At 44.6% G+C, this 5,932-nt stretch overlaps 1 protein-coding gene across 2 annotated transcripts in view; it reads right to left on the bottom strand.

The window, feature by feature from the left end:
- The window catches only part of ZMAT3 (zinc finger matrin-type 3), a 54,907-nt gene extending 51,115 nt beyond the window's left edge, over positions 1-3,792 (bottom strand). For both annotated transcript variants that reach the window (XM_023184811.2, XM_023184812.2), the window contains exon 1: positions 3,127-3,792. The gene's annotated coding sequence lies outside the window, so the exon portion shown is untranslated. The remainder of the gene's footprint in view (positions 1-3,126) is intronic.
- Positions 3,793-5,932: the final 2,140 nt, after the last annotated feature.

The following is a 5,932-nucleotide window of genomic DNA, read 5'->3' as shown; positions in this document are numbered from 1 at the left end:
TTTGTATTTTTTTTTTTTTAGTAGAGACGGGGTTTCACCGTGTTAGCCAGGATGGTCTCGATCTCCTGACCTCGTGATCCGCCCGTCTCGGCCTGCCATAGTGCTGGGATTACAGGCTTGAGCCACCGCGCCCGGCCTGCAGCTAAAAATCTTAGCAAACATCTCTTCAACCAACCAATATCAAAAAGAGTGAATAAAAAAAATCACCTTGCAGAAATTTCAAGAAACTCTAGGAATAGCCTAAAGTATGACAGAAATAAATAAAATATGCTCCTTCTGATCAACTAGCAATATTTAAGTAGTTGAGCCAATGTATAGCAGAGGTGGCAAGCAGCCTGTGGGCCACACACAGCCACAGTTTTGTTTTCATTTTTTAAGTTGAATTCGTTGTTAACATTCAAAAATCAAGAGATTCGTGGCTTCTCTTGAAAAAGGATGATCTGGCATCACTTGGCCCACATTCCTATATGGGACTCAATTAACTAGTTAGTGCTGAGAGGCACAGTGCCCTCTAGCCAGGCCCAACGTCTCTGGGACACCTCAGTCCCCACTGAGTTGCTGCCTGTACTTGATACTTGCCTGTTCACTGTGGGCTCTTGAGTTTACATCATACGGCCTTAGATTATATTCATCAGTCCCCTGTAAAATCCAAATTTTTCCTCCTTCTCTAGGTAAATTACCTACACAAAATAAGGTATCAAGGAAATGTCCAATGGAATAATGGATCACACCACCAAAAGCCACAGTATAATTCCAGTTCCTCAGTCTTGAGGCTATTTTCCTCCCCCTTCTTAATAAATAACTGATAGTCTCTATTATAATTCCCTCAGAAAAGACCCAAAATGTTCCTCTCCCTCTTCAATCTTTATCCATAATTTCTCCTGCCTCCCCCTACAGATGGCATCGTCTAACGTGAGTGTCTCAAAATGAACCACAGTACACCCTTTGGGTTCCCAAGATTCTAATTAACCCAAATTAGAATCCTTATTTCAAAATCCACAATTCCCTACACTCTCTCAATACAGTATTAAAACCTCTTCTATTGGTCAATAGAAAATGGCTATTTTAAGCTGCTGAAAATTTCCATCTGCAATGGAAATGTGTACATTATGGCAAAATTAGAATTACTAAAATGTATCAAGTAAATTTTGAAAAGTTAAAGTCTGTATTACCACATTTGATAACTACATAGCACCCTGAAAATCAAGTAACAACTTTCATACGAAATTTGGGGTGGGGAGGCAACAAAGGAAATCAGCGTGATGGGAAAATAATGTAGTTAAGGGTAAAATGCATAAGTATTAGTCATAGAATTTAACAATACTTCTCATTAATCACAAAATTTAGAAAAATGATATTATTTCATTTTTAAGCAGAAGTGTACTGCCCATATCTCTGGGAACATAAAGAAAAGCAATATAGAGTTTGAACATTTAAAAAGTCAGGTTCTCCGTGATGGTATTATTTCTCTTAATCGAATCAAGTAAAGATATCCATAAAGCAAAAACAGATATGGTCATTTTAGAAAAGGGAACTAAGTAGACAAAGAACAGCCTTTTAAAAAGTTTAACTACCTAACTATAATAATTCATAATGTTAAGCTACTGACATCAACTTGCCACAAATATGCTGCTAGTTCATTAGTGAAAAGGTGAATGGGGGTGTGAAAACATCTGGATAAAGGAAACCAATATAAACAGAAAATCAAATGCTACCAATTGCCTAGGCATGTCTGGACTTGTTTTATGAAAGCTCACTTTCACTTGAGGAAATTCTAGCATGTGTCTCCCCCAGTGTTATCTACAGGCTTCCCTCAAAATAAAGGTCCTTCTCAAAGCACAGAGGTACAAAAGGCCTCCTACCAGAGGGGATAAAGTTACCTGATTTAAAGAAAAAATTCTTGCCAAACACAGATTTACCCATTATCGCTTTGATCTTTATAATTTTTAAAGAGTAGTTTGATATCCCAAATTTATTTATTGTTATATTTAACAATCAACACAACGTCGACTCCTCAAAAAAATCTATATATGACAACTGCATCAAATATTAGTACATTTGCAAACAAAAATTAGCATAAAATATAAATCTTAAAATGAATAAAACCAAGTCTTCAGTGAATGCATGAATGATGGAATCCATAGACCCAAAACATGCAACTCAGATATGTTCAACTGTTGCATTGGTTTAAAAGGGACTAATTTGAAGACTGGCATAAATATTCTTCAGATCTTAAAAACCACTCACTCTGATGCTTGCAATGGCATAAATGAAGGATTCATGCTGGTTCATGTCGTGGTTTGGAAAGGACCTAAGACGACATTAAAGAAAATCAAAGCTTCGCAATGTACCCTGTTTAAAGAAAATTAATTATCATAGCATACTTAGTTTTCATGACTGGACTGGGGCCTACTCTTCACATACTGTGTTAAAGACAATCTCTTTCTCATTTGGAGAAATCTACAGAGGAAAGAGAATAGAATAAAGGAACAGGTTAGCAGCACCTCAGCAAACTAGGTAAGTCTGTAATTGGGAATTCTGGAAATGCGGGAAAGGCGGCGAGCATTACTCAGAGGTCATCAGAACGCAGCAAGAAGGAATGAGAGGGAGAAAAGTTAAAAAAAAAAATCACTTGAGGCAAGGTATATCCTATAAGGAAGGCTCGAAAGAACGCAGAAAACTGTGGAAGAGGCCTTGGCGAACTGGCGAATGCTTTTCAGTCTCCGCTGTGACGGTTCCTAATCCTAGGGAACTGTTTACAGATTGGAATCAAAGCTACAGACACTTCAGCGTCGCCCACATCCACCTTACATTCCTAAGATGTGCGTGCATACACACGAATCCACACACGCACCTCAACCCGGTAAGGATGCCATCACGAAGGATGGAATCCCCAGACTCCCATGGGGCGGGGGCAACTGAGAGGGCCAAGGCAGTGGCACCCACAGATGATCCACCTGGTCCACGTGAAATGCCTGAAACGAGCAAACCAAACTGATAAATAGAAGCAGCGCAAGCCCTGTCACGTGGAGGGCAGATGGAAAGAGCATCGGAAAGGAACCGCTGGTCCCCGGCGCTCCGGGGCTCGTCCTGAAAGCCCCGCGGCTCCCAATCGCCCGCACTTACCGGAACCCCCGGGACGCGCCGGCAGTCTCGGCGCCGCGTCCGCCCGGGACGCCCGCGACGCCCGCCCTGCGCGCCCGGCTCGGCCCAGCTCGACCCAGCCTCTCCTCGAAGCAACTTTCTCCGCCGGCCACCGCCGAGCCCCCTCCGTAGCCGAAGGCTGACTGTCAAAAGTCAGTCCAACCCGACCCACAGGGAAACAGCTGCAGGAAGTGACTGCGGAACCGGGAGGCGGTGGAGGAGGAGACTGAGGGCGCCGGCTTGGTGTCGCCACTGCGCATGTGCATGGCGGAGCAGGCCCGGCAGCGGTAGCAGCGGCAGCAGCGGCAGCCGCGGCGGCTCCAGCATCCCCGGCGGGCGGCGCGTGGGTCAGGTGCTGTGGCCGCCAGCGCAGGAGCGCAGGGTTGGGCCGGCGTGGGGAACAAAGGCACGAGTGAGAGGCCGGAGGCTCCCACCGCCAATCTCAGCAGACAGCCCCGAAGAGCTGTTCAGCAGATGCCCTGGAAAGTTAATCCTTGGTAGAAGCCTGGGCAGAGCTTTTGCAACTTTCATCTCCTGTCATTGGGATCCAAACATTGTTCATTCTGTTCCTCCCTTCGCCTCCTGGTTGGCGGTTGAGGCGGCTGAGTGAATCCTTTAAACTGCTGCTCTCCCCACTTCCGCCCCAGAATGGAGGAAGAAGAGCGTGGCTGCCTGCCCAGTAGTGGCCTCCCTCACACAAAACGCCTTTTCCCACCCGCCTCGCCTCCCCCCCCCCCCCCCCCCACACACACACACCTTTCCTCTTCCTACACGAAAGTGAGCAGGAGATACAGGAGACTTTCTCCTGACCCCCAGAGGCTCACCTGCAAGACAGGTAGGACCAGGAAAAGAGTGGCCAACGCTAGGATGTCACATCCTTCATAACCAACCTGGACATCTTCAGGGTTAACATTGAGTGATGAGCTGAGGAAATCCCGGCTCTAAACTTTCAGCGTAAATTAACCCTTATGAAGATCTGCTGGGGTATTATTTTTGTGTGTGGCAAACGATAACAAATTTACTACTTTAAGAGTACAGGCCGGACGTGGTGGCTCACGCCTGTAATCCCGACACTTTGGGAGGCCGAGGCGGGCAGATCACAAGGTCCGGTGAAACCCCGTCTCTACTAAAAATACAAAAAAATTGGCCGGGCGAGGTGGCGGGCACCTATAGTCCCAGCTACTCGGGAGGCTGAGGCGGGAGAATGGCGTGAACCCGGGAGTTGGAGATGTGGCAGTGAGCGGAGATCACACCACTGCACTCCAGGCTGGGTGACAGAGAGAGACCACTCCGTCTCAAAAAATAAAAATAAAAATAAAAAAAGTACAGTTCAGTGTCATTAAGTACATTCACATTATTGTGTGGTTATTTTTTAAAACACGAATTAAAATGCCAAGGAGATCTAAGTATAGTAAGATGTGCCCTAGTAGTAGGGAAACAACTGCAGGAAATTAAGGCTGTTTCTTTGGCTGAAACATGCACCAGTCCAATACCAACAACAACAAACCATGAAAGACTTCATAAGTACAATGATTGTTTAACAATCACAGTGTAACACAGTGTACACCAGCCATTTGGGGAGAGTAATCCATCATCTGAATTGTTTTTCCAACTGTATATGTACATTTACTTTATGTGTCACTATTTTAAAGGACTATATTGTTTCTAAAATAATAAATACTGCTAAAATCCACTCTCCAGCCCCTTTTCTATATGGTCTTTAGCCAGTCTTAGAACTTCACAGTCCACACTCCTTAGCTAGGACCACAACTAGGCCTTAGGGAGCCTTTCCGATCTGACCTTCCATCAGTCTCCTCTCCTCATTTCACTCACACCCCCATCCATGCCCCTTAATTTCCTGCCTCTGTAATTTAGCTCTATCTGCGTCGTGAGTGCAAAATGCTTTCTCTCCCCTCCCCTTGCATTGTCAAATCCTACCTATCCTTCCAGGTCTCTTCTTTCATGAGCTCCCACAGCACTTTCTCTGCACACCTTGATGACACATTATTTGTTGTCCCACATTATAATTACTTAAGAGATATTTCCTCTGCCCTATAAATACCCTGAGTCCAGGAAGGATAAATGTCTTGGAGTTTTCAAGTTTTATGTTTGGTAGTTTGATGCATTCTTGTCCATCAGGATAAAAATCGGAACAATTCCGTGTTCTCTACTCACACACTCTTCTCAGACAGCTAGGGCATTTCCTTCCCTGCCTCGGGGAGAAAGAAAAGTCAAATCTGATGCTTGTGTAATAGACATTTGAAGCTCATGGCTGTGACAGTAGTCTCATAAGTCAGAGTTTGTAGTTTAGAATTAGCTGGACTTCATGAGTTTCAGCACATGATGTGAAAGGGGAAAAAAAAGCCACATACAATATATTCATCACTTTTGCTGTTGAAAAAAAAAATCACAATGGCTGACAGCCACAAAGGTTTATTTCTTATTTGTATTACATAGTGGGTCAGCTGAGGTTCTGTTCCATGGGTCTCCTCAATCCAGTGCCCAAGGTGAAGAAGCTGCCCCTAGGTGGGACTTGGCAATTCTCAAGGGAGATGGGAAGAGCCAGAGAGCTGTTAGAAACTTGTGGCGCCTCTTAAAGCTGCTTCTCCAATGTCTCACGACATGTCTACTCAAATCCCATTGGCCAAAGCCTTTCATATGGCCAAACCCCAGGTAAGTGGAGAAGTCTACTTCTTTCATAGGCAAATCACATGGCAATGGGCATGGATTGTAATTTTTTTGGAGTGGGAGTTGTGTGGTTAATTGTAAACAATAATGCAATCTGCCA

The sequence above is a fragment of the Piliocolobus tephrosceles genome, chromosome 2 (genome assembly GCF_002776525.5).
Source record: "Piliocolobus tephrosceles isolate RC106 chromosome 2, ASM277652v3, whole genome shotgun sequence".
In the NCBI taxonomy this organism is placed as follows: domain Eukaryota; kingdom Metazoa; phylum Chordata; class Mammalia; order Primates; family Cercopithecidae; genus Piliocolobus; species Piliocolobus tephrosceles.
This window is presented reverse-complemented; position numbering and strand designations above follow the sequence as displayed.